Source organism: Salmo trutta, chromosome 28 (genome assembly GCF_901001165.1).
Source record: "Salmo trutta chromosome 28, fSalTru1.1, whole genome shotgun sequence".
NCBI lineage: Eukaryota > Metazoa > Chordata > Actinopteri > Salmoniformes > Salmonidae > Salmo > Salmo trutta.
In genome coordinates this window covers 43,233,509-43,251,731 of record NC_042984.1, presented here as the reverse complement: position 1 = coordinate 43,251,731, position 18,223 = coordinate 43,233,509, and the positions used below count along the sequence as shown (strand labels likewise).

Here is an 18,223-nt window from a genome sequence, read left to right as displayed (position 1 = left end):
TAGGACAGCTAAACCCTTCTCTTGTGCAGACTGGGCCCAGGAGGTGAGCATTTAAAAAAATACTATATAACTAAAAACGTCAATGTAAACCTTACTTTGAAAAGCTTTTAATGACATAATTGACTAAATAATGAATATTATAATAATAACTGTTGAAATGGTCCCAAAATCAAATGATGACAAAGCTAAATGTATTGATTATAAACGTAATTAAAATAACAATAGTCAAAAAACGGAATAATCCAACAGGAATATTTTGTGATTCAAAGCTTACTATGATACTGTACATTAAAGAATGGAAGTAGTTTGGGTAGCTGCTAGAGAGAGGGAGAACCCACAGAGGTCTCTCAGATCGGATGGATCCCCTGACCAAGTTCTACTGAGGCAATATCAACTACCACGACTATCATTTACTTGGCCAAGCCTTGCTTGCAGGGACAGTGGGAGTTAGTCAGTCCTCTGTGAATCGGGTGGGTTGTTGCAGTGTGTCATCATGTGCAAAGATTCATCAAGTTCCCATCAACTGCAGCTGAACAAATGAGCACCAAACACAAGTTATTTTGAGGTGGCTGACTTCCCCAATGTCCCTGATGCTGTGGATGGAACCCATGTGGCAATAAAGGTCAGTGACGATGACAAGCTTCTGTCAAAACATGTCTACGTTATTTCAGTTGGCCTTATAAGTATCTGATGTAGTCTTACCATTTCTCCTGATAGGGTCCACGTGATGAGGACATTTATGTTAATTGAAAGAACTTCCACTCTATCAATGTGCAAGTAGTCTGCAATGCCACACTTGCTTTCGCAAATGTTGTTGCCAAATGGCCCGGGAGCACACGACTTCTTCATTGTATCAAATTCAGCCCTGGGAATCAAGTTTGAGGAAGGTCACATTCCTAAAGAATGGCTATTAGGTAAAGAAATCAGAAATCACTAACCCTTTCTTTTCTTTTCTTTACCTGTTACCTTTGTAATTGTTTTGTGATCCACAGCACACTTAAAAGAGTGTTGCTTCTTATGATATCAATTTACTACTTTGTATGTTTGGGGTTTTAGGTGATAGTGGCTATGGACAAAAAACATGGCTCATGACACCAATCCTACACACCAACAGCGATGCAGAAGAGAACTACAACCATGCTTAGATGAAAATGAGGAGTTTAGTCGTGAGATCTATCAGAGTCCTTAAATCCAAATTCAGATGCGTTGACCGCTCTGTTATTTTATACAGCCCAGAAAAAACATGCAAGATCTTAACCTCAGCATGTGTCTTGCACAACATACAAAACAGGATGCCACATCCCAATATACCTGACATTCCACCAGCTGTACCTGACCAGGATGTTGCCGCTGACCACAATGTCGCTAGTAGATTTAATGCTGGCCTGCAAGCAATAAATTACCTCATAAGGAGATTTTCATGACAAAAAAAAGGTTTGTATGATATCGAAACAGATTTATTTTAGAATATTAATCTTTGTCTGCTTCGCTTTTCCATGGCAGCTTCTTCTCCAGGGCTATTCTCTCGCCTTCCACCTTCAGCAGCACCTCCTGCACCCTGCGCAGGGCCGTGACCTCCCACTGGAGCGTCCACTGGACAGCCAACATCTCCTCCACACCAGCAAGCCTCCTTGCCTGGGGTGGCACTGGCTTGTATGGGGTGGCACTGGCTTGTCATGATAGATAAGGATCTGAGAGAGGCACATCTCCTTTGTGTCTTCAGTTATGATCTGTTGAGAAAATACAATGAATCTGTTATAGGAATGATATGTGTTGTAGACCTATTATCGAATAATAATAAACTTATTAAATGAGAAATCAAACACCTACCTCTGCTTGTTCTGTCATATGATCATGATGATCCATGGCTCCCACATCCGGGCACAGGGGCATATGGATGAGGTCCAGTGTTATTTCTGGAAGGCCAAACACATTGTGTCAGCATGACAATGTTTGAAGAGCTATAGGCTCGATGATGATGAGAGAAGTAAACAAGTGTAACGTTAGCTGCACAACCGATGCTTTTGCATCATTTATATACGTAAAAAAAATGAATTAAATGTGCATTATCTAGCTAGCTATTAATTAAAAATATATTACAATATTCTAGAAGTGTTATATAGCTAGAGTTAGCTAGTCAATTTGCAAAGAAGAACTTGTCTAACTTTGCTAATGTTAACTTCGTTAGCTATGTTTGCTGATTAGCTAATGTTGTTACGCGTTAGCTAGCTAGCTAACTTAACGGTTGCACAATCTGAGTCAATGCCCGACCGCATTCCCTCTACCACCGTCTCTCCTATCATGGACAGCACCTTCTCCAGCTGGTCCACATGAATGGTCGATACCCCCTCCAGTCTTCTTCGACTCCCTGCTTCTCTCAGCTCCCTTCTTTTACCAGCCGACTTCTTTTTTTACAGCATCACTGTCCCTTGCCATACCTCCAACGGCAGAGACCGACTCGGCCACTCTCGCCCATCCTCCCTTTTTGGTATCTGCAGTGACCCCGCAGTTATCGAGTCTCCCCAACAGCAACCTTTTCCTGGCTGCTATTTCCTCCACCATCACTTCAAGCTCTTGTTTGCTGAAGTTTTTATTGCGCTTTCCTTGGTTATTCATTTTGGTTTGATATAGCTTATCTGATGTCTTTCATGTGTGAAAAATGTTTTTTTGTGTGTGTGTATAAAGAGTTCGCGAGCCAACTAAAAATGTTTTATTCTCGAGACATAAAGCAAAACAATAAATGTAATGAAATTGAGATATCAACACTTTATTATAGTGGGCCAAATCCTATCATCCTGTCACATAGGCTTATTTATTGTTTTCAAGCATGTCACTAATGTCAATGCCACATAAGATATTTACCAAGTTCTTAAGAAAAATATTTACCAAGTTCCTAAGAACATTTTGAGGAATTGCACTTACGAACTATCTTATGAACTTCTTATTTTTTTCCTTAAGAAATGTTTTGTGACATCACACGATGTCACAGGATGCCAAAAATATCATCAAGGACATCAACCACCCGAGCCACTGCCTGTTCACCCCGTTATTATCTAGAAGGCAAGGTCAGTACAGGTGCATCCAAAGCTGGGACCGAGAGACTGCTTCTATCTCAAGGCCATCAGAATGTTAAATAGCCATCACTTGCCGGCTACCACCCGGTTACTCAACCCTGCATCTTAGAGGCTGATGCTCTATATACATGGACATGGAATCACTGGCTCCTTTAATAATGGAACACTATTAACTTTAATAATGTTTACATACTGCTTTACTCATCTCATATGTATATACTGTTTTCTATTCTACTGTATTTTAGTCAATGCCACTCCGACATCGCTCGTCCTAATATTTATATATTTCTTAATTCTATTCTTTTACTTTTGTATTTGTGTATTGTTGAGAATTGGTAGACACTACTGCACTGTTGGCGCTAGGAACACAAGCATTTCGCTACACCCGCAATAACATCTGCTAAATATGTGTATGTGCCCAATAACATTAGATTTTAATTGAATCACCATTCCAACTGAACTACTATGTTCTAGCACTGAGATATGGTCTGCCCAATTCAGGATGTTTCAACCTGTCCTATTCGTGATGGTAAATCCCTATTCAAATATATTGGCAATGGACACTATCCAATTGCAGTATAACATGCTGACACTGGCAATATATTATATGTGTAATGGACACTGTCCATTAGCAATATATTGGTAATTGGCATTTACTCAGTGTTTCCTACCCTCACTCGTAGGTGGTCATTTCAGCATGTCCATTTTCCATTTCGTGATGGGAAGTCCCTATTCATAATTAACACCTAAGAGGGAAGGAGAGTATGAAAGGTTGGCACTGGCAATATATCCAATGGACGTTGTCCATTAGCAATATATTACAATTGGCATTTACCATCACAAATTGGATATGTATGCAGTTAAAGGGCTTAAACTAATAAATTCCACTACTCTTTATAGTACACGCAAACTCTATCTGTGCTGTCCTTGGACTGTTTATGATGATTCTGGTCAATGACACATGCACTGTCCAATTAGCAGTGTATTTTATTGCCAATGTACAAAATGTCCATTAGCGATATACAGTACGAGTCAAAACAGACAGTGTTTCCTCCTTCCTCTTCTTCCCTCTTAGGTGTTCATTTCAGCTTGCCCATTTCATGATAATTAATCCCTATTGAAATATATTGACACTGTCCAATTGCAGTATAAGATGTTGACACCGACAATATATGTAATGGACACTGTCTATTAGCAATATATAAAAATGGGCATTTACCATCACAAATTGGACATCCAAGTAAATAGCTGAAATGCCCAATTGTCGGGCTCTGAACTCGGGATGCCTAGCAGAGCTAGTTGTTCCTCTCCCTCGCTTGTAGGTGTTGATTTCAGCCTGTCCATTTGGTGATGGTAAATCCCTGCTTAAATATATTGAAAATGGACTGTGTACATTAGACATAAGATATATTGCCAGTGCCAACATTTCATACTGCAAAAATGGCTAATGTACACTGTCCACTCGCAATATAACATATGGACTATGCCAATTATCATACTGCAATTGGATTGTCAGTTATCAAGTCAGCCATCAGTCAATAGGATATCATACGGACACCAAACTGATACCAAACAGCCTTTGTCTAACTCGTTTAGAGGCCGAAATTCTGGCCTGAAATTCATAGCGCCGTCTGTTTAAACCTTAAAAAATCTTAAAACATGTAGTTATGTTTGAGCTGTGGGTCCAGTTCTGACATTATTTGTAGACCTAGCTGAGGCGAGCCCGAATACCGAGTTTTGGCTTGATAGGTCATTCGGGAGGCCGAGTAGCTGCCGTAATTAGTGCTGAAAAAAAAATTCAGGGGTCGCTATGGTGTCTCTGAAAGAGCTATCGGCCAGAAACTTGTAGGGTCAGTTTTTATGGACCGGGGCGGTTTCAATGCACCTAGTCTTGTGTTTCTGGGGGGAAGGCACAGGGGGCTGTGTGAGTCTGTCCAATTACAATATGAGATGTTGGCACTGGCAATATATCACTGTCCATTTGCAATATATTACAATGGGCAGTCACCATCACAAATTGTACACGCAGTTTAACCTCTTACATCTAGACGTTCCGCTAGCGGAACACCACTCCAATATCCAATGATTGGGCGTGGCGCGAAATACAAACTCCTCGAAAATCCGAAAACTTCCATTTTTCAAACATATGACTATTTTACACCATATTAAAGACAAGACTCTCCTTTATCTAACCACACTGTCCGATTTCAAAAAGGCTTTACAACGAAAGCAAAACATTAGATTATGTCAGGAGAGTACCCAGCCAGAAATAATCAGACACCCATTTTTCAAGCTAGCATATAATGTCACAAAAACCAAAACCACAGCTAAATGCAGCACTAACCTTTGATCTTCATCAGATGACACTCCTAGGACATTATGTTATACAATACATGCATGTTTTGTTCAATCAAGTACATATTTATATAAAAAAACAGTTATTTACATTAGCATGTGACATTCAGAACTAGCATTCCCACCGAACACTTCCGGTGAATTTACTAAATTACTCACGATTAACGTTCACAAAAACATAACAATTATTTTAAGAATTATAGATACAGAACTCCTTTATACAATCGCAGTGTCCCATTTTAAAATAGATTTTCGGTGAAAGCACATTTTGCAATATTCTGAGTAGATAGCTTGCCATCACGGGCTAGCTAATTTGACACCCACCAAGTTTGGTACTCACAAAACTCAGATTTACTATAAGAAAAATTTGATTACCTTTGCGGTTCTTCGTCAGAATGCACTCCCAGGACTTCTACTTCAACAACAAATGTTGGTTTGTTTCCAAATAATCCATAGTTATATCCAAATAGCGGCGTTTTGTTCGTGCGTTCAAGACACTATCCGAAGGGTGACGCGCGGACGCGTATCGTGACCAAAAATTTCAAAATATTCCATTACCGTACTTCGAAGCATGTCAAACGCTGTTTAAAATACATTGTTATGCGATTTTTCTCGTAAAATAGCGATAATATTCCGACCGGGAGTCGTTGTTTTCGTTCAAAGACTGAAAAAGTAAAATGGACTCTTCATGTGCACGCGCGCACCCGTCTCATTGTTCTCAGATCGACCACTTACCAAATGCGCTACTGTTTTTCAGCCAGAGACTGCAAAGTCATCATTCAACGTTCTGGCGCCTTCTGAGAGCCTATGGGAGCCTTAGAAAATGTCACGTCACAGCAGAGATCTTTTGTTTTGGATAGAGATGACAAAGAAGGCCAAGAAATATATTTATATTTTTTCTAGCATCACAAATTGTCACTTGTACGATTTCTCAAATCAAATTTTATTGGTCACTCACACATATTTAGCAGATGTTATTGCAGGTGTAGCGAAATGCTTGTGTTTCTAACACCCAGCAGTGCAGTAGTATCTAACAATTCACAAGAATAATGTACACACAAATCTAAAAGTAAAATAATGGAATTAAGATATATATAAATATTAGGACGAGCAATCGGAGTGTATTAACTAATACAGTAGATTTTTAAAAAATCGAATTACAATAGATACAATGCTGGTTCTAGTTTTCCTTACACAGTAGGTTTATGTACTTTGACGTGCAGCGGTAATATTAGCGCTGTATTACCGTTTTGAACTTTTAATCCAAGAAAATGTGCATCATCTCAAAGAGCGTTGTGGCCTCAACACCATCTCGTTGCTTCCCAAAAAGTACAATTGGCCGCACCTCGGCGAGGTCCATACTTGAAGTCTGTTCCATTTCCGAGAAACGGCCCCTTCCATTTGTTGATGAAGTATCCCTCATTCACGCGCTGGTAGATTTTTCTGGTACTACAAAAGAAACAACGTTATTTTGTGACTTCCCAAAAGACCGGGCCCCGGCGCGCGACATGAGGCCGTCAGTCTATTTTTAGGGGGACCCGCGGACGTCTAGTCCCATCAACTATATGTTCCAACATCTAGTGGAAAGCCTTCCCAGAAGAGTTGGGGCAGTTATAGCAGCAAAGTGGGGACCAGCTCCATATTAATGGCCATGATTTTGAAATTAGATGTTCGACGAGCAGGTGTACACATACTTTTGGTCATGTAATGTATCTAGACAACAGGGCTTTGTTTCAATGTGCTATTTTTTATATATATATATATATATATTCTTGTATATTCTCTGAGGTGATGTATGTTCTGAAATGCAGGGAATAGAAATTGAAATTCAACATTGAAATTACACTTCTTAGTCATATCTCAGTTTACTCACTTATGGCGCTGCCTACTCCTCATGATTTGTTTTTCAAATCATATGAGCAAAAAAGATGTTGTTTTATATGGGATACTAAACTAGAAAAGATCAAGTGTGACTATCTACAGTATATAATGAATATAAACTGGGTGGGCTGAGATTATTCAGTATAAAAGCACTAAACTTCTCTCTAAAAGCTTCACTTAAACCATGTATCTCTCTTTTACAGACAAGCAATGGTTTGAATTTCATCCCCCAGAAAAGATTGAACAAGTATTACAACAAATATTATGGTTGATCTCAAATGTGCTGCTTGATAAAAGACCTGTGTTCATGGAAAATATGTTTGAGAAGGGTTTTTTGTTTTGCAATTATATTGTAAATTGGAATAGTAGAGGTATGTCTCATGGAGCTATCGGAATTCTATGGGAAGGTCTGCTCAATCCAAGATTACCATCAATTGATTACAGCACTACTCCAAAAATGGAGGTGGCAGCAGGAGGGAGGGAACTGGTCTGTCAATATAAAGAATCAAAACTGGCAGAGGAAGAAAAATAGCATAAATAGGAAAACATACCATTTTAATTTGAAGACCAGGTTAAATCTTAAAGTGTGGAAGATTTGAAGAATTTGTCTTGGTTGATACATATTGGTACTGTACACATTGCTACTTTGTTCTTGTCTATTGTTACTTGTTTGTTACCTGTTGCTATTTGGTTGGTACACATATATTCACTCACTTAAACTATATCCATCTCACTGTTTTTTGATTGCTATGTCTGGTTTTATGTCCAGTTAGTGACCTCTTTCCTCTGCCTCTCCCTCCCTCCCAGCAGTATGCAGACCAGTCACTTATGAAGAACGCCATTAAAACCTCAGAGGAGTCCTGGATTGAGCAGCAGATGCTGGAAGACAAGAAGAGAGCCACAGACTGGGAGGCTACCAATGAGGCCATCGAGGAGCAGGTGGCCAGGGAGTCCTAACTGCAGTGGCTCCAGGACCAGGAAAAGCAGGCACGGCAGGTGAGAGAGAATGTGCATGTAAATGGTAGATTGAAGATCATTCCAGTGACATCCTTCTTAGAAAAACAATACTAGCACATTTGGTTCATATTTATCTAGTATCGGGTATTGAAATGTTGCACCAGCTGGCATTTAATGAGGTTGTTGTCTCCCTCTCCTCCCAGCCAAGTAAGGCTAGTGCCACCTGCAGCTCGGCCACCGCAGCAACATGCATTGGTCTGGAAGAGTGGAGCGCCCGCTCGCCCTGGCAGCGCAGCTCAGCTCCCTCACCAGAGAACACTGACCCCTCCCACTCAGATACAAGCACCAAGCCCCCCTCCCCTGCTGGAGTGGCCCTCATCATGTCCAAGCCACCATCACCTTGTGCGCCTGGTAAGTCACTGTGACAAACCTTAAGAAGTGTCCTGAATCAATTTAGAGGGTGGCATATCAAAGGAATTGAACATAAATGTTTTGATTATGGGTTTCCTCTCTCTGCCCCCTACTCTAGGTCCCAGCAACCAGGCTTGTGTTAGGCCTGATAGACCCACCTCTTCAACTCTAAAGTCTCTGTACCCTGCATTGGAGTACCGTGCTATCATGCAAGAAATGTCACCCACCGCCTTTGGTAAAGTAATCATTGCATAGCTCTTTATTCATTTAAAAACGTATTCAAATGAATGCATTCAATTAAATTCAAACTTTATTTGTCCCCTTTAGGCAATTACTACTGTTTTAGATGTTTTTAATAAGGCATAGAATAGGCAGTATTGTAAGTTTGAGATGTAATACTTCAGAGGGGATAGTAGTCAAAACTAGCTGCAATCCTTAACATAAGTAATATCAATCACAGTGTTATAGATAGATATTATTACACCTCTGATGTGAAAGCATGTCTCTTTAGCTGCTGCTAGAGTGAAGACATTTGAATAACAACACAGCAAGTAGAGATGAGTGAGTTATTTTTTGCTTTGCAAAGTATTTAGTTCACCCTCGGTCTGACATATATTTTTTGTGATCATTTCTCATTATGGAGTGTTTGATTGCTTACCTACACTGTATCGGAAAGCAAAAAATAAACATATAGTAGTAGAAACTTTATTCCAGGGTGTGGTACAGTGGCATAGCTGAGAGCAGATGCACCTAACCTGAAATTACCTCTCTCTCAAATTGCTGGGTTGTGATTGGGTGCATAGCCACCACATTTTTATTTGGGAACACGCTTTATCATAACAAAACCTTTGTTATCCACTGTCACTCCAATGTGCAGAATGTAACCAGCAACTAAAGATATGTTACAAACTATTAATTTCAGTACCCCTCACGATTTAAAATAACTACAATTCTAGGTGTTGCTTTTGAATGTATTTGTTTCTCTCTTTATGTTGTAGGTTTAACAGACTGGGAGGATGATGAGATTCTGGCCTCAGTCTTGGCTGTTTCACAACAAGAGTACCTCGACAGCATGAAGAAGAATTCTATGCATAGAGAACCTTCTCCGGACAGCGGTTGATGAAGGGGCTCAAGCACACACAAGCAACTCCCCCTGAAAGGAAGGGGACAGAACAGAGAAAAATCCAAATGTCATCATGCAACCATCCAGTCTTCTGTTCTCCCTATCCCTCCATCTCTACCTGTCCACACCTACCAATAAAGATCCAGCATAATAAGACCACCCCTTCCTTTCTAATACCATTGACACCATCATTGGACTTATTAAAGGGAAATTCCGAATTTTTTAAAACTTCATATTCGTCTCCAGTACCACCCCAACATTAACATATGTGAAAATGGCATGTTTCCAATTACATAATTGATGCACATCATGTGTTTTTAACCAATTATGTGTAGGCATTGCCTACTATTTGGTTGATGTCATTGGAAACACTTACAGTTGGAGTCGGAAGTTTACATACACTTTTGTTGGAGTCATTAAAACTAGTTTTTCAACCACTCTACAAATTTCTTGTTAACAAACTATAGTTTTGGCAAGTCGGTTAGGAAATGCACTTTGTGCATGACACAAATAATTTTTCCAACAATTGTTTACAGATCACAATTCCAGTGGGTAAGAAGTTTACATACACTAAGTTGACTGTGCCTTTAAACAGCTTGAAAAATTACAGAAAATTATGTCATGCCTTTAGAAGCTTTTGCTAGGCTATTTGACATAATTTCAGTCAATTGGAGGTGTGTCTGTGGATGTATTTCAAAGCCTACCTTCAAACATCATGTTGTGGGGGTGCTTTGCTGCAGGAGGGACCGGTACACTTCACAAAATAGATGGCATCATGAGGTTGGAAAATGATGTGCATATATTGAAGCAACATCTCAAGACATCAGTCAGGAAGTTAAAGCTTGGTCGCAAATGGGTCTTCCAAATGGATAATGACCCCAAGCACATTTCAAAAGTTGTGGCAAAATGGCCTAAGGACAAAAGTCAAGGTATTGGGGTGGCCATCACAAAGCCCTGACCTCAATCCTATAGAAAATGTGTGGGCAGAACTGAAAAAGAGTGTGCGAGCAAGGAGGCCTACAAACCTGACTCAGTTACACCAGGAATGGGACATAATTCACCCAGCTTATTGTGGGAAGCTTGTGGAAGGCTACCCAAAACGTTTGACCCAAGTTAAACAATTTAAAGGCAATGCTACCAAATACTAATTGAGTGTATGTAAACTTCTGACCCACTGGGAATGTGATGAAATAATTAAAAGCTGAAATAAATCATTCTCTCTACTATTATTCTAACATTTCACATTCTTAAAATAAACTGGTCATCTTAACTGACCTAAAACAGGGAATTTGTACGAGGATTAAATGTCAGCAATTGTGAAAAACTGAATTTAAATGTACTTGGCTAAGGTGTGTGTAAACTTCCAACTTCAACTGTAACTTCCTCTATCTTTTTGACTACTGAACGTAGAAACGCGCTATTTTCATATACAGTACCGGTCAAAAGTTTTAGAACACCTACTCATTCAAGGGTTTTTCTTCATTTTTACAATTTCTACATTGTAGAATAATAGTGAAGACATCAAAACTCTGAAATAACACATGGAATCATGTACTAAGCAAAGAACTGTTAAACAAATCAAAATATATTTTATATTTGAGATTCTTCAAATAGCCACCCTTTGACTTGATGACAGCTTTGCACACGCTTGGCATTCTCTCAACCAGCTTCAACTGGAATGCTTTTCCAACAGTCTTGAAGGAGTTCCCACATATGCTGAGCACTTGTTGGCTGCTTTTCCTTCACTCTGCGGTCCGACTCATACCAAATCATCTCAATTTGGTTGAGGTTGGGGGATTTTGGACGCCAGGTCATCTGATGTAGCACTCAATCACTCTATTTCTTGGTAAAATAGACCTTACAAAGCCGGGAGGTGTGTTGGGTCATTGTCCTGTTGAAAAACAAATGATAGTCCCACTAAGCCCAAACCAGATGGGATGGCGTATCGCTGCATAATGCTGTGGTAGCCGTGCTGGTTAAGTGTGCTTTGAATTCTAAATATATCACTGACAGTGTCACCAGCAAAGCACCATAACACCACGGTGGGAAATACATGAGATCATCCGTTCACCCACACCACGTCTCACAAAGACACGGTGGTTGGAACCAAAACTCTCAAATTTGTACTCCAGACCAAAGGACAAATTTCCACCGGTGTAATGTCCATTGCTCGTGTTTCTTGGACCAAGCAAGTCTCTTCTTATTGGTGTCCTTTAGTAGTGGTTTCTTTGCAGCAATTCAACCATGAAGTCCTGATTCACACGGTCTCCTCTGAACAGTTGATGTTGAGATGTGTCTGTTACTTGAACTCTGTGAATAATTTATTTGGGCTGCAATTTCTGAGGCCGGTAACTCTAATCAACTTATCCTCTGCAAATCAGGTTAAAAGATCTTAAAACACATTTTTAGCTTTGCTTTTACTGTAAGATGCTTTTCAGTCGTTCAGTTTTTTTTATTCTATTGTTATTTTATCCTCATATTTGTTGTGTAGTAAATATTTAAGTTTTTATTTTCATTGTTTTTATTAGTTTTTTCTGTGAAGCAATTTGTGTTTCATTCCATGTCTGAAATGTGGTTTATAAATATAGCATGATTTGAGTTATCTAATCCGGTTTCAGCATGAGAAAATTAAATACTGCACACTCACGAACACGGAGCAGCAGAAATAAAACATCTGGTCACGGATTAGGAGCCACTTCCTAAAAACAAAAATGCTGTGCAAGTGTTGACCTGCAGTTGGATCAGGATGTCAAAGGAAAATGTGGTACGAATTTGGAGCTGCCAGTGCCATATATACCATAGTGAATTATCTGTTACCATTGTTGTTTTTCTTTTAATAAGTAATTCTGGGTCATTATGGGTGACATTAGACTGGAATATCAAGGTTGCAGACGAGACTTAGCTAGTACAGATATTTGTTTACACAACAAGCTAGCAAAGTTTTTCTCAACTCCATGATGTACAGTGCATTCGGAAAGTATTCAGACCCCTTGACTTTTTTCACAATTTGTTATGTTACATGCTTATTCTAAAATGGCTTAAATTAAATGTGTGTACACACAATACCCCATAATGACAAAGCGAAAACAGGTTTTTAGAAATATTTTCAAATAAAAAAAATATACTGCTCAAAAAAATAAAGGGAAAACTTAAACAACACAATGTAACTCAAAGTCAATCACACTTCTGTGAAATCAAACTGTCCACTTAGGAAGCAACACTGATTGACAATACATTTCACATGCTGTTGTGCAAAGGGAATAGACAACAGGTGGAAATTATAGGCAATAAGCAAGACACCCCCAATAAAGGAGTGGTTCTGCAGGTGGAGACCACAGACCACTTCTCAGTTCCTATGCTTCCTGGCTGATGTTTTGTCACTTTTGAATGCTGGCGGTGCTTTCACTCTAGTGGTAGCATGAGACGGAGTCTACAACCCACACAAGTGGCTCAGGTAGTGCAGCTCATCCAGGATGGCACATCAATGCGAGCTGTGGTAAGAAGGTTTGCTGTGTCTGTCAGCGTAGTGTCCAGAGTATGGAGGCGCTACCAGGAGACAGGCCAGTACATCAGGAGACGTGGAGGAGGCCGTAGGAGGGCAACAACCCAGCAGCAGGACCGCTACCTCCGCCTTTGTGCAAGGAGGAGCAGGAGAAGCACTGCCAGAGCCCTGCAAAATGACCTCCAGCAGGCCACAAATGTGCATGTGTCTGCTCAAACGGTCAGAAACAGACTCCATGAGGGTGGTATGAGGGCCCGACGTCCACAGGTGGGGTTGTGCTTACAGCCCAACACCGTGCAGGACATTTGGCATTTGCCAGAGAACACCAAGATTGGCAAATTCGCCACTGGCGCCCTGTGCTCTTCACAGATGAAAGCAGGTTCACACTGAGCACGTGACAGACGTGACAGAGTCTGGAGACGCAGTGGAGAACGTTCTGCTGCCTGCAACATCCTCCAGCATGACCGGTTTGGCGGTGGGTCAGTCATGGTGTGGGGTGGCATTTCTTTGGGGGGCCGCACAGCCCTCCATGTGCTCACCAGAGGTAGCCTGACTGCCATTAGGTACCGAGATGAGATCCTCAGACCCCTTGTGAGACCATATGCTGGTGCGGTTGGCCCTGGGTTCCTCCTAATGCAAGACAATGCTAGACCTCATGTGGCTGGAGTGTGTCAGCAGTTCCTGCAAGAGGAAGGCATTGATGCTATGGACTGGCCCGCCCGTTCCCCAGACCTGAATCCAATTGAGCACATCTGGGACATCATGTCTCGCTCCATCCACCAATGCCACGTTGCACCACAGACTGTCCAGGAGTTGGCGGATGCTTTAGTCCAGGTCTGGGGGGAGATCCCTCAGGAGACCATCCGCCACCTCATCAGGAGCATGCCCAGGCGTTGTAGGGAGGTCATACAGGCACGTGGAGGTCACACAAACTACTGAGCCTTATTTGGACTTATTTTAAGGACATTACATCAAAGTTGGATCAGCTTGTAGTGTGGTTTTCCACTTTAATTTTGAGTGTGACTCCAAATCCAGACCTCCATGGGTTGATAAATTGGATTTCCATTGATTATTTTTGTGTGATTTTGTTGTCAGCACATTCAACTATGTAAAGAAAAAAGTATTTAATAAGATTATTTCTTTCATTCAGATCTAGGATGTGTTGTTTAAGTGTTCCCTTTATTTTTTTGAGCAGTGTATAAAAAACAGAAAAAAACATCCTTGAGATGTTTCTACAACTTGATTGGACTTGATTTGGAAAGGTACACACCTGTTTATATAAGGTCCCACAGTTGACAGTCGTTGTCGGAGCAAAAACCAAGCCAATTGTCCGTAGAGCTCCGAGTCAGGATTGTGTCGAGGCACAGACTTGGGGAAGGGTACCAAAACATTTCTGCAGCATTGAAGGTCCCCAACAGAGTGGCCTCCATCATTCTTAAATGGAAGAAGTTTGGAACCACCAAGACTCTTCCTAGAGCTGGCCGCCTGGCCAAACTGAGCAATTGAGAGAGAAGGGCCTTGGTCAGGCAGGTGACCAAGAACCCGATGGTCACTCTGACAGAGATCCAGAGTTCTTCTGTGGAGATGGGAGAACCTTCCAGAAGGACAACCATCTCTGCAGCACTCCACCAGTCAGGCCTTTACGGTAGAGTGGCCAGACCGAAGCCACTCCTCAGTAAAAGGCACATGACAGCCTGCTTGGAGTTTGCCAAAAGGACTCTCAGACCATGAGAAACAAGATTCTCTGGTCTGATGAAACCAAGATTGAATTCATTGGCCTGAATGCCGCCAAGCAAAACCTGGCACCATCCTTACGGTGAAGCATGGTGGTGGCAGCATCATGCTGTGGGGATGTTTTTCATGGGCAGGGACTGGGAAACTAGTCAGGATCGAAAGAAAAATGAACTGAGGAAAGGAGGAAATGACAGAGATGAAAACATGCTCCAGAGCGCTCAGTACCTCAGACTGGTAGTCACATTGGTAGTCACATTGAGAACTATATTACAAGAAAGCAATGTATATATTTACAAATAAAAACCCAATATATAAATAAAACATAACAGCCATACAAAACACATTATAATAAAACACATAATAAACAACATTAAATATATTTAAGAAAAGCAATCGCATTCTGTAACATAAGTCTCAAATAAATCATTTAAAATGCCTGAAAGGCACCAGAATATCTAATTGCAAGGATTTCTGCATATTTTTCCAAAGAACTAAAGTCAGATTTTCCCATTTCTGTGGAGACCAAAGAGATCCCCAGGGTTATGCATCTTTGAGAACGGGTTTGGTAATTTCTACGTCTAAAATTAATCAATGAAGTAATGTACAGAGGAAGTTCTGCTTTGTAAGTAAATAGAAGAGAGCTGCACTCGCTTCTAACAGACAGAGAGGTCCATCTTACATGTTTGTAAAGAATACAATAATGAGTCTTAAATCCCCAGTGATAAAACGTATTGCTGAATGGAATACTGAGTCCAATGATTTCAAAACTGCGGCTGCCGCGTGCATATAAATAATGTCTATTACAGGGAGAAGCATTGTTTGAACAATCTTCTATTTCAAATCTGAGGCAGGATTTATTTCTATATAAAAAAAACTATCATAGATCTCAGCTTCTTTGTCAAGTTTTCAATGTGTTTCAAAAGACAACTTGCCATCAATCCAGATACCCAAGTACTTATAGTGAGAAACTTGCTTAATTTGAGCTCCATTTGGATTGCAAATACGCAAGCCTTCATGGTCAACATTACAAGACCTAGAGAACACCATACAATTGGTTTTATTGGCATTTAACACTAATTTAAGATCAGTACGTGATTTTTGGATTGAGTCAAAATCATGCTAAATGTCACAAATGGACAGGAATAAATACATGTTCATCTGCGTAGAGATGAATGTTACAGGTGTTAACAGTATTTCCAATGTAATTTACAGTACCAGTCAAAATGTTGGACACTGTGGTGGTTAATTTCTTTACTATCAAATGAGGAGAGACAAACTTATCACATAAGTCAGAGTTATACTTAAACTAAACATTTAATCACTTATTAATAAGGGAGCCAGTCAATACAACACACACATATAAAGTGAATCGATTGAGTGCTCTACAATAATGATGGCTGGTCAGCGAATCACGCTTAGATGATTCGTTGAGAGCCCCGAGACAAAAATACAAAGGTATTTTATAGGCAAGATACACCCCTTTCAACCTACATGACGAACAACAGATGTATAGAATGGGTCACAAGGTTAAGATTTGTATGAAAGATATTTATAATTCACAGCAGACAGTATCTACTGTGTCAACAGTTATCATTCATTGTCCATATAGAACAGAAACATTAACTCATGCTCTGGAATGCTGTCTCTTTCGGTTTTATCACCCAAAATACAGCACAAATCTCCTGTCAGTGTTATCTCCCAGAGGCCCATCCTCAGTAGAACACACACAGATGAGCGTTCTAACAACCCTTATTATGTTGCATAAAACAACCATTTGATGCAATAACGGAATTATAACATAATCTTGCACTTTTCCACCATAATCCCCATTTTGAGAATCCTCTCAATTTAAAAGGAAATTACAAGATTTAAGAACATTAACTCATAGGTAAAAAATGCATACATTCTTCATAAAACAAGAAACATAAAAGCAATAACTCATTGCATGGGTTCCTGTCACGTGACCGGCTGCTATAGCACTGGCTCAGCCTCCTCCCAAGAAACTTAGCACTGTCTGCCATTTAAACCTCCAACACATATTCTAAGCATTCTAGCATTTTCTCTGGGGAGGTCATGATACACAGTCACCTGCACGAACCCATGAAGAAAAACAGAAGATGCATACAGTTTATGAGATTCAAAGCTATATCTTCATAGACAGTGAAAAGCACATATGTAATGCATAGTGCAGTGCATGCAACAATGGAGTTTAATAAAATAAACTTTAGTTATCTATCACACACCAATGAATCAGCATGGTGGAAATGACTATTTCCATCCCAGAAATTAAAATTAGCATATCTTGTTGGACAAATCCAGGTAGTGACTCCTGGTTTAACTGAAATGTATTCCGTTGGTGCCTAATGAACATGACCCAAGACAAACATAACGATTCCACTATTTATAAGGCAATGCCTATAGATCAAATAGATTAAGATCAGTTTCACTCTCCGGATCAGAGTTCAACCTCTCCATTCACCAGGGCATGCTGAGAATAGTGTCAACATCTTTAGTTCATAACAGAAATCAAAACAATCAATCCATAATACATTCTTTGCTTCACTCATATAGTTATTAACAGACAAAACTCAAATCAATCCTTCAGTTTTAAAAATCCTTCAGTTTCAAATCATAATCAAAAACCCAATTAATTATCCAACCAAAATTTAGAATGACATTGCTCAGTGACTCAAATTGGTCCTATCACTCAAAGTCAAAAACCTTCACTTTACCACACATCAACATTGACAGAATGTACATTTATATTAACATCCAGTATAAATCATATGAAATTATATTGGTCACATACTGTAACGGCTGTCTTCGTCGTCATGAAACAGAGAAGTAATCATCGGAAAAGGTGGACCAATACGCAGCGGAGGATGTGTTCATCATTAGTGTTTTAATGAAAAAGAGAACACTGCAAAAATAAACAAAAGACGACAGCAAACAGTTCTGTTAGGAAAACACACTAACAAAATAGATTCAAAGATTTTTCACTTTCCACAAAAATGACGGTCAGGATATGAATTGATGTCTCCATGTTGCTAGTGAGCTTCACATAGCATTGGTGGTATAGTGGTGAGCATAGCTGCCTTCCAAGCAGTTGACATGGGTTCGATTCCCGGCAAATGCAGAGCATGAGATATTCAAAAGTTTTAGGGGCTGGGTGTCATTTCAAGTGTA

General features: G+C 40.1%; 1 non-coding gene and 1 pseudogene across 1 annotated transcript; both read left to right on the top strand.

The window, feature by feature from the left end:
- LOC115166392 (OTU domain-containing protein 5-A-like) overlaps positions 1 to 10,197 on the top strand; it is a 44,158-nt pseudogene extending 33,961 nt beyond the window's left edge.
- A 7,904-nt stretch (positions 10,198 to 18,101) lies between these two features.
- Positions 18,102 to 18,173, top strand: trnag-ucc (transfer RNA glycine (anticodon UCC)). Its single transcript has one exon. It is a non-coding gene; the product is annotated as a tRNA-Gly (tRNA).
- The last annotated feature ends 50 nt before the right edge of the window (positions 18,174 to 18,223 follow it).